Consider the following 19,888-nt stretch of genomic DNA (forward strand, 5'->3'; position numbering starts at 1 on the left):
ATTTTGTTGACAAGTCTTAAATTAAAAATTGTAGGTTTATTACTATATGTATCATGTATAATCAATTCATCGTATACAAAACTTAATATAACGTTCCATTTTCACAATAAAAAAATTTCATTTTTGTTATGGAAAATGAAACACTTGTACTCATATTTTCACTAGCATCTCTATAATTATACGTTCAAATCAATAATATCAAAAATGCAAGTGATCATTATCACTTCCCAATGTTTTATGTCGGAGATCCTAGCAAGGATCTACGGTTTTCCTTGTAAATCACTTGTGCAATCTTGTTCTAATTTCATTAATTACTTCACCTGCAACACCATAGTCTCTCATGCAATTTGGTTGATATCCAGATATTGATTTTTTAACAAAACAATTTGGCGCCCACTGTGGGGCCGTGGTGTTTATCATTATCGAAAATCATGTTTACACAACCAACTTTACGTTCTTCCTCCATTCCTCACATTTCCTTGAAGAATCTTTCACTACCTCTAATCATACCCCATGATTATAGGAAAACTTTGTATACCTCTAAAAAGAACACCTCTCCGATGTTCAACCATGGGAATCCAGGATCCTCATGTTCCGTTCCTTAATATCAAACGCTTCCCCATGGTGATGATGGTAAAACAACAACTGAATCAACGGCAAGAGGACAACAGGACGGCGCTCAAGGAAATAGAGAGAATGAGGGCGGAGATCCATAAACCCTAAGGAGCAGCACCCTCGATCTTGCAATCCAAGATCCTAAACTTTGATAATGCAGGATCCTCATGAAACTGCTTGGAGGTAGGATCCTCAACACCAACACCTGCTCCCACTTGGGGTGCAACTCAAAATAAGAGATCCCATGTGATCTAGGATCCATATATGAAAACTATGTTTCTAGATATTTCCTAAGCAATCTATTAATATATCATACTCCTATGCAGCAGCTTCCAAAATCTGATCATCGGACCATGCGACTGAAATTCATCTCTCGCAATCAGATTCATTTTACTCTTCTCAAGCATCCTTCTTTCTCTTAGATTCTGCAAAACATCAAAATGTGACTATCACATCATTTATTAAGAATCTATGAATAAGAACTTGATAAAGTAGAGTTAGATAGTGGATGTACCTGAAGTAGAGTCATACGACTTAACTTTACCATCTCTGAGATCTTTCAGGCATTCTGGACAGCTTCATATCCAATGCCCCTTCAATTGGCAATAAAAACATATGGACCTTTTAGGATTAGCACATAGGACTAGCTCTGGATTAGCCTTTCTCTTTACCATATGGTCAAACGGTTTGACCATGGTCGATCCTTTTCCATGGGGAACAGAAACCTTTTCTGAACTAACAATGTTGCCATTTTCAATGTCCATGGAAACTTGGGAGACAGATCCTTCAAACATATTCGCTTGATTTGTGCTCTTAAGCATTTCTACTTCAGCAGCAATCAACATATATGTCAGAACGATTAGGGTCACGTCGTGGTCCCTCTCATAGAAGTCTTTAATGAACTGACTAAATGAGTCAATAAGCGAAACTAGAACCAAGTCAATGGCCAGCTCCCTTGGGAAAACGACACCCAACATCCCCAATCTTTCAATGTGCGATTTCATTTTCAGAACATGTGCACATACAAACTTTTCATCTTGATGTTTACATACCAATAAGGCTTGAGTAGTTTCGTACTTTTTCAACTTGAAGAGGACATGACTTAGGGAGAGTCACTAGAGGAGGTGGAGGAAGAGTTGGAGAAGCATGATTTCCAGTTCCACCATTGCTTGAAGAAGGGAACATTATTTTAGCTTGATCAACATGTGGAAGATCATCTGTAAGGGTTGTTTTGTTGTAATTAGTCGAAGCTTATTTTGTACTCTACGTATGAATTGTAATGTATTTTACTAGGGCTCTTTTGTACGAAGCTTAAGTGTTAATGCCTTAGTATATTTTTTATACGCTTTGTGTATCCTATAAATAGGATCATCTACTAGAGTTAGAAAACATGAATAGCATTGTCTATTTTCTCTATAAAACACTTAAAGCATAATTGAGCTGAATCAAAATCTTATTTACATCTTGTGTTCAATTACTCATTCATTCTTCCATATCAACTCTGATTAATTTCATACTCGATTCATTGATTCATCAATTGGTATCAGAGCAGGAATCATCTTTGTGATCTAATTTTCAATTGTTCAAAAAGTTTTTGAATCAACTTTTTGGTTTAAAAGTTTCCGCGCTTTTTGAAATTGAAAAATTCTCTTAGATCTAAGATTGTGATTCGATTCTGCATTTGGATTGTTGAATCGAGTGATTTACTAAAATTTCTGTATCGTTTCAGATAATCGTTTTTCAAATTCTCGTTGTTAATTCAAAAATCACGAAAAACTTCATATGTTCATCAATGGCGAATTTCAATATCAATTCAATGACTTCGTTTTCTCATCTGCTTGGATCATCAACCAAAATTCCTATGTTGATTCCTGAATATTGTGATCAATGGGTTGATCGTATGCAGGATTATCTTAATGGGATTGATGAAGAGTTATAGACAATGGATCAGTTCAGCCTCCAGCAAATGTTCAACCTTTAGGTTCGTCTGGAACTACTTCTGCTGTTGAAGATCAACAAACAATACTGAAGAACAATGAAAAGAGATGCATGAGAGAGTTGAGAGGTGCTTTGCCACCTGTTGTTTACAACTACATTCGTGGTTGTTAAACTGCTAAGGGGATTTGGAATACTCTCAAAGAGAAGTATCAAGGAAGTGAAAAGATAAAGATCAATTCTGTAAAGCGGTGTTTGGTTGAACTGAAGGAGTTCAGACAGAAGGAAACAGAAACAATTGAAGTCTATTACGATCGTCTGAATGAGTTAATCAACAGACGAAGGATTCTATGCAAATCAGAACATCGTTGAAAACAACCTCACTAAAAATTCGTATGTTTTTCAAAAACAAAAATGGGTTGTTAAATCTGAAAAGGAAAATGAAGTTGTTACAAAAGAAGTTGTTAATTCAACTCCAATTGTGAAACTTAATTCAAATGAATTCAAAGTGCTTGTTAATAAATTTTCAAAAGAACACAAAGTTTCAAAGAGAAAGGCACGAAAAGTAATTTTTTTGGCAAGTAGTGTCTAATGAAAAACCTGCTTTAACTAAATCCAAAATTACATCTGAAAACAACAGTGTTTCAAAATCAAAATTAACAAATATTTCAAAACCAAAGAGTTTTCAAAAGTCATTGTTCACAGAAAAACCACGAAACACATCTTTTTATCAACCAATGAATGTAATAGACACTTTTCCAATTAATCAAAAGGTTGCATATGTTCGAAAATCCGATAACATTCGAAAGTATGAGACTTCACAAAAGGTTATGAATGTTCGAAAACTTAACAATGTTCGAAAATCAACGAATAGTCAACCAACTTCACACGAAGCTTTCAAATCATCCATAAAATTTACTCCACAAAAGCCAAATTTTCCAAATCCTTCAATCACAAAACCAACAAAGGTTTCAAGCACAAAAGGAAAATCAGAAGTTCATTTAGTTAATCATTGGCTTGAGGGACAAGGAAAACGTTTTCAGTCTGGAAAGTTTTCTCAAGGTCAGATCAAATCAGCCTATGAAAAGTATTTGAATGATTCCACAACTAGTAGTTTATCTTCTCAAGATTCGAATACTCCAATTCAGATATGGAATCCAATCAACAAAGTAACAAAAATTAAGAAGCCTGAGGTGCAATCTAGTGAAATCCAAAACCGTCAAATAATTACATTTCAATATCTTTAGAAAATGATGTTGATTTAATTGATAAGATCAAAACACAAGTTCGAACTTTGGCTTTCAGTTCTAAAATTCATTCTTTGTGTCAAGCTAATAACCAAGGACCCAAAAAGCCACGGGTACCTAAATTTTTTCAATAATTGCAGGTACTTTGTGACGAGCAATACAATAACAAATGGTACATAGATAGTGGTTGCTCTCGTCACATGACTGGAAAGAAGGAGAACTTGAGAGATTTTCGAAGCTTGAAGAATGCTGAAATGGTTAAGTTTGGAAATAATCAAAAGTGTCAAGTCAAAGGATATGAGAAAATAACGAATGGTCAATTCATAGTGAATCGGGTTGCTTATGTAGAAGGTCTTCAACACAACTTGATAAGTGTATCACAACTTGTGGTAGGCACTGGAAATCAAGTACTTTTTAACGAAGAAGGAAGCATTATTTCGAATGTCAACACAAAAGAAGTATTGCTTAAATCCAAAAGAAAATGTGACATGTTTGCATTGGACATCAATCCAATTGTGGGTAAACCTGTTGTATGTCTACTTTCGAAAGCTACATCAGATCTAAGTTGGCTTTGGCATCGAAGACTTTCACATCTCAACTTTCGCAATATCAACAAACTTGTTGTGCAAGATTTGGTAAGAGGTTTACATGTACTTAAATTTGATAATGAATCTTTATGTGCAGCTTGTGAAGTTGGAAAACAACATAAGCAAGGTCATCCAATCATGATTGATTCGAAGATTGTTGAACCTTTGGAGCTTTTACACATTGATTTGTGTGGACCATCGACTGTATCCACTCTCAACTAGAAACGGTACATTTTAGTAATTGTTGATGATTTTTCAAGATTCACGTGGGTTTATTTTCCTAGGCTTAAATCCGAAGTTGCAAAAATCATGATTGACTTCATCAAGAAAATGGAAACGACGCTGAAAAAGATGGTTCGAAAGATAAAGAGTGATCATGGAACTGAATTTAAGAACAATGTTCTTGATTCGTTTTTGGTGGATAAAGGAATTTCGCATAATTTTTCATCTCCATATACACCACAACAAAATGGTGTTGTTGAACGAACAAATAGATCTCTATGTGAAGCAACAAGAACTATGTTGGCATATGCGAATCTTCCACAATACCTTTGGGCTGAAGTCGTATCTACTGCATGTTTTACTCAAAACATATCTTTTATCCATCGTCGATTTAATATCACTCCATATGAAATAATCAATAATAGAAAACCTAATGTGAAATTTTTCCATGTTTTCGGATGCAGGCGCTTTATTATGAATCTTAAGGACAACCTTTCGAAATTTCAAGCAAAAGCTGATGAAAGGATTTTCCTTGGATATTAGCATAATTCAGTTGCCTATCGAGTGTTAAACAAAAGAACACAAAAAGTGGAAGAAACATTCAATCTTCCATTTGATTATTATTATATCAAACAAACTGAAAAACATTTTGAAAATCATCCTATTACAATCATATCCTTGAATCAACAAAGTTCAATGATAGTTCACCATCACATCATCAAACAATGGACGAAAGTATGCATATTAATCCACTTGAGGGGGAGCATTCTTTCGTGGGGGAGAAAGAGAGAGTGAATGTTGATGTTAAGGGGGGGCAAGTTGAACAAAATGAAGATTTTCATGATATTAATGATGCATGTTTAATTGTAGGTTCAGAACATGATGATTTATACGAAGATGCACCTTTGGAATTTGATTCAGCTTATCCACCAATGGAAAAATGGACAAATTATCATCCAAAGGAGCAAATAATTGGTAATCCGTAAGAGGGAGTCTTATCAAGAGCTCAAATTCGTGCGAAGAATGAGGTATTAAATACTCATCAAGAATTTTGCATGTTCAATGTTTTTATCTCTAAAATTGAACCAAAGACAGCTAAGATTGCAATGGAACACTCAGATTGGGTTATGCAATCTGAATTATCTGAATTTGAACGAAATAAGGTTTGGAGATTAATTCCTAAGCCAAATGATGTTTCGATTGTCGGGGTTAAAATGGATTTTCAAAAATAAAACTGACAAAGATGGAAACATTGTTCTAAACAAAGCCAGGCTTGTTGTTAAAGGTTATTCTCAACAAGAAGGAATAGATTACGAAGAAACTTTTGCCCCTGTTGCAAGACTCGAGGTTGTTCGTATATTTCTCGCTTATACAGCTCACAAAGACTTTGATGTTTTTCAAATGGATGTGAAGTGTGCATTTTTAAATAGAGAACTTGAAGAAACTGTTTATGTTGAACAACCCCCAGGTTTTATTAACGAAGAACATCCTGATCATGTTTATATCTTAGATAAGGCAGTTTATGGTTTGAAACAAGCACCACGAGCATGGTATGCAACGCTTACTTCATTTTTGAAACGATCTAAATTTAAACAAGGATCAGTTGATCCCACATTATTTCAAAAGAAAGTTGGGAATCATCTAATGCTTGTTCAAATTTATGTTGATAATATAATTTTTGGCTCAACTGACCCTGTCTTATCTAGTGAATTCGAAAATTTGATGAAAAGCAAGTTTGAAATGAGCATGATGGGAAAAATAAATAATTTTCTTGGATTGAATATTCGTCAAAACAGAGAAGGTATTTTTATCAATCAAGAAAAATATACGAAGAATTTGCTAGAGAAGTTTGGATTGACGAATAGCACAAAATTACGAGTTCCGATGGCAACTGGCATAAATCTGACACCTTCGTTAGATAAACCTGCAGTTGATCTAACTCTTTACACAAGCATGATAGGTTCATTACTTTATATTACTGCTAGTAGACCTGACATCATGTTTTATGTGTGTAATTGTGCAAGGTATCAGTCAAATCCACGAGAACCACATCTCATTGCTGTAAAGAATATATTTTGTTATCTTAAAGGAACAATTCTGTTAGGATTGTGGTATCCTTCGAAAAATGGGTTCTTTGTTCAAGCTTATTCGGATGCAGACTTGGGAGGTTGTAGTCTTGATAGGAAAAGCACAAGTGGTGGTTGTCAATTGCTTGATGGAAAATTAGTAAGCTGGCAGTTGAAAAAGCAAACTTGTGTATCAATTTCAACTTTTGAAGCTTAATATGTGGTTGCTGTTGCTTGTACTTCAAAAATCATTTGGATTCAAAGCCAATTGCGGGATTATGCAATTAATATGAAAAATATTCCATTATATTGTGATTCTCAAAGTGCCATAAGAATTTGTCATAATCTTGTGTAGCATTCAAAGACTAAACATATTGCTCTTCGTTATCATTTCATCAAAGATCATGTGGAAGATGGAAATATTGAAGTGCATTTTGTGAAAACAACACATCAGTTAGCTGATATTTTCACAAAACCTTTAGATGAAAAGTCTTTTGTAAGAATTTTGGAAGGACTTGGAATGATCGATGGAAATTTTGTTTCATGCGAAAAAGGAGAATGATGGTTAAAAAGAAGTGGTTCATAGACACGTCATCAAAGAAAAAGGTTATTGTTCATAGTCACCTCTTCGAATCCTTCGAATTCATATATTTGTTATTTTTTTTTAGTGTTTAAATTTCGTATGTTTGCAACAACTACATTTTTTTATTTTCGAAAAATCAAAAATACCAAAAATATTTTTTTTTTGTTTTCAAAAATTCAAAAACAACAAAAATATTTTTGTTTTTTCTTTCTTTTTCGTTGTTTGTTGCAGAGTTTCATGTACAATCTCTTGGAGTAGTGCTTGCAGTTCTAGGGTCAAGTATTTTTCACACACTTTGACCTAGTTAAGATGTCCCTAGAAGCATGCTGCAGCATGTTGACTAAAGCCTCTAATTGACTCACTGTTCAAAAGCCTTAATGAAATTTTCATACGAAGATTTCTTCCCAATCAGGCATGTATTCACATTAGTCTTCTAAGCTACCTGACTCTTCTCACATGAGTTAAGAGTTTACTGTTTGGTCCAAAAATAACAGAGGTACATGATGTTTCTTATACCAATCTTTTTCATCTCAAAATTCTTACACAATCACACACGAAGACATATGTCCAAGAGGTTTCTGATCAAACCAATCGAAACCTAGATATATCACAGATTTGTGTTTATGATCAGACATCATGAGACCGTGATGAAAGTGAAACCCAAATCTATCAACATTTAAGGAATTGACGGGGAATTATGTTTCGGGCTTTAACGAAACATATGTTTCTGTACCTACATTCGAAACTCCAAATCATATTCATTTCTTATGAGTGGTCTTGATCAAACATTCGAAACGCACAATGAGGTGTTTGACTGGAAGAACAGTTGGTTTGGACAACGGAAGAATGGAGGTTTATGACATGGTAGCAGGGCTATATTATGATCTTCAAGTGGACTACTCTACTCAACTCTGGAAAGAATTCTTGAAGAGTATTGAAAACACGAATGCTCTTCATGTCATTTCGTGTGTGAGATACTGGAGCTTGAATTTACAGTATTTCTATGAGAAGGAGGGGATTATGGTTCCTGCTGATGAAGAAAAAGTTGTTTTTCATGTGTATAGTTATCCGAAGGATGCAACTGATGATGCAGAGGAGTTTCCAGTTGTTGCTCGTATTCCAGATGCAATGCTTAAACGAGTTGATCCTACGAACATAGTCTTAGTGACTTAATTACAAACAATTGATACAACTGTTGAAACTGGAATTCTTTTGGAAAGAGAAGAGACGAAGTCCAAACGTACGACGAAGACTGATGCTGGTTCTTCTGAGAAACAAGTCAAGGAGTCCAAACGTACAGTTGCTGATACACCATTAACTCAAAAAGAGATTATTCCTTCGAAGACCGGTGTTTTTCAAAGAATAAAAATGAAATCCAAACACAAGAGCCGATCTCCACTCACGAATATTTTCCGAAAGCCACAGGTTACTCATCAAGGACTTCTATTTCGTGAAATTCCAGCACCTGCTTCACCATCTTCAAAGAAACGAAGGGCTACTGATATGGCTAAACACATTTCTAAGAAGAAGAAGAAGAAAAGCAAAATGATCATCTCTTCTGAGTCTACAGTTGATGAAGATGAAACAATTCCATAAACTCCATAAGTCGATCTTAACAAAGAATCTTCTACTCCTACAAAGACAGCTGTTATACCACCTGAAGATTCGGTTGCCAAGTCAGTTTCTGAGGAGGCACGAACTTCTGACATTCTTGAAAACGTATCTAATACGGATGCAAATGTCATCATGGGTGAGGATGCTTCGCAGCAAGCTGAACAAGGTAAACCTTCGAATGTTACCTCAGAAATTGTTGTTTCTTTTCCTCCACAAATCGCACCTATCATTCCTACTACTTCCACCACTGATTCTCCTACCTTCGAAAACATTATCAAATAACCAATTACTTCTCTTTTTTCTTCACAATCCACAGATCCACCCGCAAGCACTTCACCAATTCAAGAGTCTATTTTTATGGAAACTGAGCATGAATCGGAAGGTTTTGGAGGCACATTTGAAAATTTGGAGTTTGATGAAGAAGGAACTGATTTCCCAGATCACATGCTAATGACAATGAAGCAGTTCAAGATCTTGAATACAAAGCTCAATTCAATTCTTCAATCACAAGCAGATCTTGGGGGAGGTAATTCAGTGACCAGTTTAGAAGTTGATGGTTTGTTAAAACTGTTAGAAGGAAGAATCACATCAAAAGTTTCGGGCATGATTAAAGACTCTAAGTCTCGTCTTTTAGAGAAAATGGATATTTGTGATCACAAAAATGAGATGAGGGTAAATTCTTAGAAGTCTAAATTTGAAGGTGATTTGAAAGATTTGAAAATGTTGGCAAAGGAACGTCATGTATTATTTGTTCAAGATGTTAAAAAGGTGAGAGAGGATGTGAATTTTAAACTTCAAGAGCTTCGTCAAGACATGGAAAAAGAGATTGAAGTTGTTCACACAGAGTTTGCATCTCTAAATCAGAAGGTGGATATATTTGTGATGCTGTAACAAAGTTTGCTAAGTTGTATGAAAGTTTGAGTCCTCAAATAGCTCAACTTTCTACAACTGAAAACAAAAATTTTATGGATGTTCTCACACTGCTAAAGGAGCTCAAAGCCTTATCTTCAAAACCAGCTTTGTCTTCTTAATTCTCTTTGGATGATCTTTTCAAGAAGTTTTCTCAATTCAAAGCCTTACTTCTCCAACAGTTGGCTCCTATTTCCTGCATATCCAGCCTTCTTCCCACAACAAATGCCCCACCTATTTTTACAAGGGTGCAAGGGGGAGAAAGGAAGAGTGAAGGTTCGAAGGCTGGAGGTGATGATGTGAAGGTAGTAGGAAACGTATTTCCTTCGAAGATTTCAACAACAAAACCAGTTATAGCATCTGTTGGTCCTGTTTCTTCAACAGTAGTAACAGCTGTGCCAATTACAAGACCAATTTTGAAAGAAATTGTAATTGGTAAATCTGTTGTTATTGGTGGGAGTGATTCAAAGGTGAAAGAAGTAACAGAAGAATCAGCTTCGAAGGCAAGAGGAAAATCAATTTTGATAGAAAAGTCTAAGGAAGAAAAGAAGGTTGAGGCTGAGGCTAAACAGGAAATGATGAGATTAGTATAGAGTATAATGACTCAAAGAGCAAGTGATCCTACTGGCATGAACAAAGGTGATCCATCAAAGCATTACAACTATGAGACAATTGAAGCCAAGGTTGCATTTAATCACGTGTATTCATTCCAAAAGAAGCCAAAATAGAGCTACATTGTCACGAATACTGATGCAATCCAATTGGACTTTCCAATTAAGAAGATGATGTTCATCATGCCCTAGTTCAAATCCGAAAGCAAGTTCAAAGAGAAGGATGAAGGAACTCACATGAAAATCAGGTTTCATGCAGTTCTTGCGAAACCAGCTGAAGAAGTGTGGTCATTGACGAAGATAAAGAAAGTTATCAGCATAAAAAAGGATGTTGTTTTCGAAAACACAATCCAAAATATGAAGTATGTGGTGACCAGGGCGAATGGGAATGTTTGTGAGTTTACAATTGCTGATTTTCCTTTAATGAACTTGTATGACCTTATACAAGTTGCATTACTGCTGAAGGAAAGATCTTTCTCATATCTTCATAATACTGATCCAGATGAGTATAAGCTGGGAGTTACTCACATCAAGATCTTTATTGAAAATTATTATGAATGCTTAGCATTAACAGATGTGGAGTTGGCTACAGCTAAAGGATTGGAAATTACAGCTCCTATGGCTCATTCGAAGACTCAAGCAGAATTAAATAAGTATGCTGATGGTGAAATTTGCTTGAAGCCATTTGGTTTAGTCTTCTCAGGGAAGGAAAAGTCTGGGAAATCAAAACGATTTTTGTTCCAAGCTGGTGAGGTGGAAAGGTACTCAACTTCGCAATATACGAACTTAATTGTTCGTATGAATCATTGTAAGAAGAATAATGAAGGAGATAAAAAGGAACTCAAGAAGATTATCTCATGGTACATTGAGATACGAAGAGTAATGTTGTATTCCATTCAACTGCTTATGAACTGAAGTCTTCGATTATGATTACAAAGGGGGAGATTGTAAGGGTTGTTTTGTTGTAATTAATCGAAGCTTATTTTGTACTCTTCATATGAATTGTAATGTATTTTACTAGGGCTCTTTTTTACGAAGCTTAAGTGTTAATGCCTTAGTATATTTTTTGTACGCTTTGTGCATCCTATAAATAGGATCATTTACTAGAGTTAGAAAATGTGAATAGCATTGTCTATTTTCTCTGTAAAACACTTAAAGCGTAATTGAGCTGAAGCAAAATCTTATTTACATCTTGTGTTCAATTACTCATTCATTCTTCAATATCAACTATGATTAATTTCATACTCGATTCATTGATTCATCATCATCTTCAGAAAGAGAATGAAAAACATTTCCAGAAGGATGAGGAAGACCATTGATGGCTGAACTTGACATCTATAATAGGAGAAAAGAGAATTCAAGTTAGTTGATTTTAATCCTTAATTATTAAACCAAAATCTGAATTAAGGCTAGGATCCATGTTTTCGATTCGAATTCTGAAGAGGGAGGCCGTAATCAAATTCGAATCTATTTTAGGTAGATATTAGCATCTACCATTTTCAATCTTATGAAACTCCTAGATCTTTTGAGATTCATTGAACTATTCAATGGCATGTTTAATCTCGATTATGCTCTCACTTTGTGACTGAGAGGTCGAGGATCACAAACGAGATCTGAATTACCATGCAAATTAGCATGGCACTCTCATATCATTTATCATCTGAAATTAACATGTCGGATAACCAAAAGCGCTCCATTAAGTCAACGATAATTTACGAGACACCCATTGCCAACAATATTAGTCTCATATCAGTCTGTCGATTAACCACACACGCTCCACTAACGACCAATAAGGTGCAATGTGTAATTTCATGGGTTAGCATCAAATTCACATTTTTCCTAAAGTAACTAAGAATGGGATTTTAGAGGCCGTTCAGCTAACAACCCTTCACTATACATGAGAGTGGTGGGTAAGAATGGATACCCAAGGGATTTCATTTAACAGACCGCTTCCTTAAACTCCCCTTATAGTATGGCTCCGTGAATGAGGCGTACTAGCGATTCGACTAACTTTTCTTATACGTATAATATATATTAAACTATTAATTATATATATATATATATATATATATATATATATATATATATTATAAGGTGAATTTTAAATTTTCAAGGGTTTAATCTTTTAATAAATTAAACTTTTAATTTAATTAAATTTAAACCATATATGGATTTATTTATTATCCTTTAATTAATCATTTAATTAAATTATTAACAAAATCCATAAGAATGTAATTTAGGGTTTACATTTTAATTTCAAAAATTAAACCTTTTAATTTAAATTTCAAACACCCTAAAATTAACTTTAATTAAAAATCAAATTAATTATTTATTAACCATCTATGGATATATTAATTATCTTTTAAATAAACAATTAATTAAATTATTAATCATATCCATAAGAATAATTATAATCAAATAAAATCAACATTATTCAATTCATAATTATCTCCTAACATTTAGGTCATATGTAATTATCTAACATTACCAAAAATCAGATTATGGCAGATTTAATAAAAGATAATTACCAAATATTAACCAAATAAATCAAGTTAGGCAATAAAATCTGAAATCAAGATCTGACGCATAAACTCGACGAGTTGGAGGAACAACTCACCGAGTTCCAGTCCAACACGTCGAGTTCGAAGAACAGAATGACAATTATATTTTCTCCTCCTTGTTCAAGTTCATATTATTATTTATTTAATAGAAAAATAAACCAAGGCTCTGAGACCACTGATGGATTATGGGCAAAACATACAATCCTATACATGCAACCCTAATTGAAGATCTACATTTTCTCTAATTGAACATACAATAATGAACAACAAAACATAAACCCTGGATCTATGGATAATAATCAAAAATCACATAATAGGTTTGTAATACATACCTTTAAGATTGTTATTGTAAATAATCTTGAATCCTTGCTTGAAAGACCTTTGGTAGCAAGTGCCACAAGTGTCGCGCCTCTAATGGTTCACAAACAAACTCAAGCAACCAAGGAATACTATAGAGAGAGAATAATTGAAGAGAAATTTCAGGCCTTAGGCTCTTGGAGGACTCATGGCCGAAATTTAACCCTAAGGAGGGTTTATATAGGTGTTGGGAAGGTATTGGATAAGGCAGGTGTATCCAAGATAACCATAATTCCTTAACTTCCATCCTAAGGCATCTGAGGCACCCTTAGAACCCAAGGAAACGCTATGAGCGTCTAGATTTCGTTTCCCCTACTATAGGGAGGTTCTGGAATTGTCCAATCTTCAACTATTAAACATTGTCACCTTTAGTCCTTGTAGTTTCAATTAATTCATTTAATCCCAAAATTAATTTTTGATTAAATATTAATTAAACAGTATTATTTCTAATTAATATATTATTTCCATGATACATTAATAAATCATTTTTTTATTTAAAATAAATTTATTAACCAAGTAGTAAATTAATAAATCATTCTACTCTCTCTAATAGTCATCATATTCAATTGTCAGGTTTGAAGGCAACCCAAAATGACTATGCTACCATCAATTCAAGTTTATACCAATTATAGTTATGGGCTTAGACACCTAATCCAACATAATTATCTCTACGTCGCCCTGAAATCTAGAAGTCTAATACCTTATAAGACTTCCTGACATACAAAACCACTATGAGACATAGTCTAACGACTCCACTTTGCATTCCAAATCAAACTAAATTCTTTTGATTCTACATTATCTTGATGCCACCCCTGAAGAAATAAGTCCTGACTAGTTAATGTTGTCGAATACGCCTTTCATCAAGCAAAGTTGACTCCATCGCGAGTCTCACCCTTAAGTGCCAGGCCCATATGTAGCTCACATCCAATAACTGAAGATTCACTTATCCAAGATCTCTTGCATCCATGCTGACCTTCTACTATACTGAGATATAAAGTCCCAATCATCCACTGAGATTGACAGTGTCACTCTTGGTACTACCACGAGACCCGGTCCAAGAGTCTAACTGATAAAGGCTACCCTCACTTATCTACCACACAGATTTGGTATGTTGATCAGAGTCTCCCTACTCTAATTGTGATCCAGTACTTAACAAAGCTTGTTACTCCAACATTTCCCATAGATACAAGTTAATTTCCTTTGAAAATCCCAACACTTAAACATGCATATGCGACCAATTCTTCACCTACACTCTAGAGTGATAGGTCACTACCGCTCTTACCCTACTAGCGGTAGCAATTGGGTCAAAAGCCTATCAACAATCAGTTGACATACATCCTGAGAGACACAAGCATCTATGAAATCTGACTTCATTGTCTTAGAAGTAAGGACATCCAGCTTCCATGAGATCCATTCCTGAAAGCTTCGATATGAGGACCTCACTCACCATCCTAAAGACATGAACCTAGCAGTGACTCCCTTGCACTCGTATTATGACAAGTCCCTTAAACCCCACAACTATATTGAATTCCAATGACCAAAAAAACTTGCACTATAACCCCTATGACCCATTGTGCTAATCCTACATGCCGATCCGACTGCTGATCCTCCAAGCAGGACTCCTAGTTTGCTCCCACGAAGGGCCCACAACAAAATGACTGACAACTTAATTCCATCTCAACAAGATGTGTTCTACGCCAAAATCCCGGTATGCAAAATGACATGAAAACCCTCAATAATAATAATTAGGCAACAAAAGAGAATGAAACTGAAAACCATGTCCTACACATACATCGCATGATCCAATAGCATATATATATATATATATATATATATATATATATATATATATATATATATATATATATATATATATATATATATATATAAGGTATGAAGAAAGAAAAAATGAAACATACCCGCGACAGCATCTAATGGAACTCTGGTCTCCCTGCCTATAGTTGCAATGCTTGGCCCCTCACTGATGGTGCCTCTATCATGCCCTCACGACCATCAGTAATCCTCAAAATAACTGGAGCATGTGCACTTACAGCTCTACTCATCAGCCTCGGACAATCAGCCTTCCTGTGGCCCACCTGATTGCAGTGAAAACACATCAGAATCGATCCTCGAGGGCAATCCCTGCTGAAATGAACAGTCTAACCATAGATGAAATAACCCCTACCCTTCTCATGAGAGCTCCCCTCATGGGTCCTCCCACACTTGGCACAATACCCTGGCCCTGATGGCCTCCCAATCGTATATCATGAGACTTGGGCCTCTTCGCCTGGCCAACTATGGTCAGAACCTGCTCAGGCTTCCTCTTTCCGAGGTGCTCCAAATCAATCTCCCGCACTTAGGCTATGGCTATCATATCATTTGGGTTCTTGCACCCTGATAAGCTCACAAACTCCCTGATTTCGTCCCTCAACATATCATGATACCTCACCTTCTTCATTTCCTCGTCTGTCACATACTTCAGAACTAACAAAGCCCTCTCTCGAAACTTGGCAGTGATCTTTGCCACCGTCTCGGTAGTATGACGAAGATCCTGAAACTCCCTCACTAACTGTTGTACCTCTATTACTGGTGCAAAATCCTCCTATAATTATGTGATAAAGTCCTCCTAGGAAATTGCCACCATGGCTGCAGATCCCAGCGCACTACTAACCTCCTCCCACCAATCATGGGATCAATCCCTCAAAAGACAAGATACAAATCCCACCTTCGCCTCCTCAGGGCAGAAACTCGTCCACTGAGCATTCTCTATGTCAGTGATCCATTGGTGGCTAGCATTGGGGTCCTTAGCCCCAAAGAACTTCGGAGCTCCACAAGCCTTGAACTCCCGGAAAGAGGGAGTCTACGCTCCAAACTGTCATGCCGCAATCTTGACCCGAAAGGCCCTGAGTTGCCCATCAAGTATCTCCATAATCCCAGAGCATTATGCATTCTGACGCTCCTCCATAATCTCCATGATCCCCTCTTTGATAGTACCAAATATCACAGGAGTCTACTCCAAAATACAACGGGTGATCTTTGACGAAATGAAATCCTACATTTGTTTATTCACCGACACAACACTTTCACCTAAGCCTGTACCAGAACCTGAACCTCCTTCATGTGTGATCATCACCGTTCTAAAAAGCAATCATACAAATGATCAAAACATACCCAAAAAAAGCCTCATTTTATAGGTTTCCTATATTCTTCATGGCTCTCCTTGATTCGAGTATGGATTATATGTTTTCAGTAGTACGGTCCTAATACTACCTTCCATACATATCCATACTTTCCTCAAGAATTATCCTGAATCCTCTAAGTCACCCTCTCAAACTGGTAGTCCAAGCACTCGCTAAACAGCGCATCCAAACCTACTAAAACACTTCCTAGGATTTCATAGGTTCCCGACCTCACCCTGTCATCAGCTGCTGAAGAACTCCCATTAATGTCAACTAACTACTTCATGAATACAATCACATGCAACAAAGCTTAGATAATCCTTTGATTAAAAGAATTAACACCCACAATTGTTAGACTCAAGCAAGAATTGTGCAATAGGGTCAAATCCATCACTCTGAGATTATTTAACCTTTGCAGCATGTGACTTAACGTGTTCAATTAATGGTTAACTCACATCAATAAGAGTCCCACAAAGCACAAAACAAGTAGCATCCGTGTAGTAATACTCCAAGCCACAAATCAAAAAAGGACATCCCAAGCTCACTTGCTACTACCATGCTAGGAACTTTTACTCTCATTGTCGGTTGCCTTATGCATGAAAATTATATACAATACAGGATCAAATAGACTGCTAAATGAAAGACTCTACCCTAGGACCACAACCAGACAAGGATCGGGAAATAAGGAAAATTTGGTCATTCTAGGGTTGTATGATCCAAACTGTATACAATTTTAAAGCATATACTTAGTGATAGCTTCTACTAATACAATTTCCATATCTATCATAGCATCCAATTCCCTCTAGGCTACGAGGCATCACATATCAGGAAAATCTATCATGCAATTCCTGAAAGTATCCCTAGCCTTATCCTAACATGTGAACATTCATATCATATAACATATCAACATGTATGGGTATTCTGGGAATCACTTACTTGAGATCGGCTGATTGCACGCATCACACCCCTTTTTCTTTATAAAAAGAATCTTTTTAGAAATCATTTTCTTTTAAAAGATTTTAGAAATCCTCAGTTTGAGTTCAGACACGCCTGAGAGTGTGCCCGAATCCGTCAAACCAAGGCTCTAATATCAACTTGTAACATCCCGAAAATCCAAGGTAAATTTTTCATTTTTAAAACAATAAATCATATAAAAAATTGCTCCCAACACCATTCAAGGTAAAAATAGTATTTGAACATCAGAGCAAAAATTATCAATGCGGAATAAACTATGGGGGATGTTGTGCAGTCATATCGGACCTTTCCCTCTCGTATTAGAAGTACCTAAAACTATAAACATGAAACCATAAGCACAAAGCTTTGTAAGTTCCCCAAAATACCACATACCATACATATCCTTCGGCCTAGCCCTTAGCAATCCCAGCCTATAATAATGGGTATAGCCCTTCCAAATCAATAGGCCCAACCTAGCATACAAATAGGCCTAGACCGTCATACCATGGGTCAAGCCCAAGATACAATGGGCCTAGCCCAATATACAATAGGAGTAGCTCGAAATACCATAGGCCTAGCCTGATATACAAATACAAGAGTCACGAAGATAGATAGCATTCTACATAACATATCCTAGTGGGTCGCATTCATGCCTTCAACCCATGGGTACACTGAGGAAACTCACATAAATCACAAAGCCGACTAACACTCAGCTCAAAGCCATTCAACTGCCACTACAACACTCCTATCACAACATACAAAGTCCGGCCTTAGACTACATACTGAAAATCAGCCATCTTGGCCCAAAGTCAACCCAGGTCAAATTCAAAGTCAACAACCCATGATGTCAATTATTTAGCCTCACATCGTGACCAACCCTTGGGCACGTCGTAAGAATTCACTCGGTCCAATTCCAACTCATCTCAACTCAGCTTAGCCAACTCAGATATGATAAGTCACTAGAGTTGATCTCACTTCATGAGCAGCCTCCTCTCACGTCGTGCGCTCCAAGAAGCATAATAGAAAATAGGGTCATGTAAGGTTCCTTTTACTCTAACTTTCTAGAAGGCCTTATAACTCCATAATACACTTAAAAGTTAATGCTTTATGGCATGAATGTCCGATGCATTCCTAGATCTCATTTGGCACCAATATTGAATAAAAGAGCATCCAACTTTCATGTAAGGTTCCAAAACCCAACCATTCACTAGATCTGAACTTCATGAGACTCTAAGGAACTTTATAACCCATAAAGTTGCCAACTTTATGGTTTCCAATCATTCAAACTTGCTCAACCAATGAGAAAAGTGGGACAAAACTTAGATCTTCCCACAAACAACAATAAATGTGGAAGCTTTGACACTTACAAGGGTCCAAAAACAATATGAAGTGATGATGGTGATGATTCCTAGCAAGCCTTTTCAAAATATCATCTTCTTCTTCTTCTCTTCTTCAAACCAATAAAGGCTCCAAAATGTCCAAGAATCAAGCAAGGGATGAATACTAGGGTTTTTCTAAGGTGAAAGAGGGTTTGGAGGCTGATAATGAACCCTAAAATGGGTTTAGAGGAGATTAAATACGAAGGAACCCCTTAAAGACCATGGGCTTGGGCTGCATTAGTTCTCACGTCGTGAGCCTTTATGTCTCATGTTGTGAGACCGATCTCGAAGAAAAGTTTCATATAAACTCATTTCACGTCGTGACCACTCAAACATCACTTCGTGTGGCTCCATTCTTCCAAAATCCAACCTTTTGACTCCTTGAAACCCTAATTTGATTCATCCAGGAAAATGGGTGTTACACAACTCGCATGCCAAAAACTTCAAGGATAAATATCAATTGATTCATAATAAGAAATCAATTAAAACCATAGCTAAATAAGATGATTCCATTCAACTGATAATTCAAGATTACACCTGAACTTCAAAGCATAAACAGAAATACAAGGATATCAACAATGCAGTACCCAACCAAATCGAAGAACTGATAACTCAAACCTCTATCTCCGGGACTCCGGGCGTCCCATAACGTCCGTCAGGTAACTACCAAGCTAAGGGTGTAGGGTTCAAACCTCGCTGAAAATAATTAGGGGAAAATGAGCTCTAATGTGGCCCTCCTAGCTACAATGGAAACAAACTCACGTACTTTGCCTTCAGTCCCTACAAAATGTCCATCCTTGCCACACTTATGGTATGCAAAAGATCAGCCCCTCCCACCGTGAAACTTTCCATACCTACCACATTTGGAACTCTTCCCCTCAACTGGTCTGGAACTCGAGTCGGCGGACTTGAACCGCTTAGATGTCGGTTGATATTGCCCTGAAGTTGTGTTCTCCTCATTCCTTTGAATCTCCAACTCAATCTCCTTCCTTCTGACGCTTGACTGCAACTCGGTCAAGGTCCGATACGGCTGAGTCGATACGAACTCTCAAATCTCCATCTTGAGCAT

This window comes from Lactuca sativa, chromosome 9 (assembly GCF_002870075.4).
Source record: "Lactuca sativa cultivar Salinas chromosome 9, Lsat_Salinas_v11, whole genome shotgun sequence".
Classification (NCBI taxonomy): domain Eukaryota; kingdom Viridiplantae; phylum Streptophyta; class Magnoliopsida; order Asterales; family Asteraceae; genus Lactuca; species Lactuca sativa.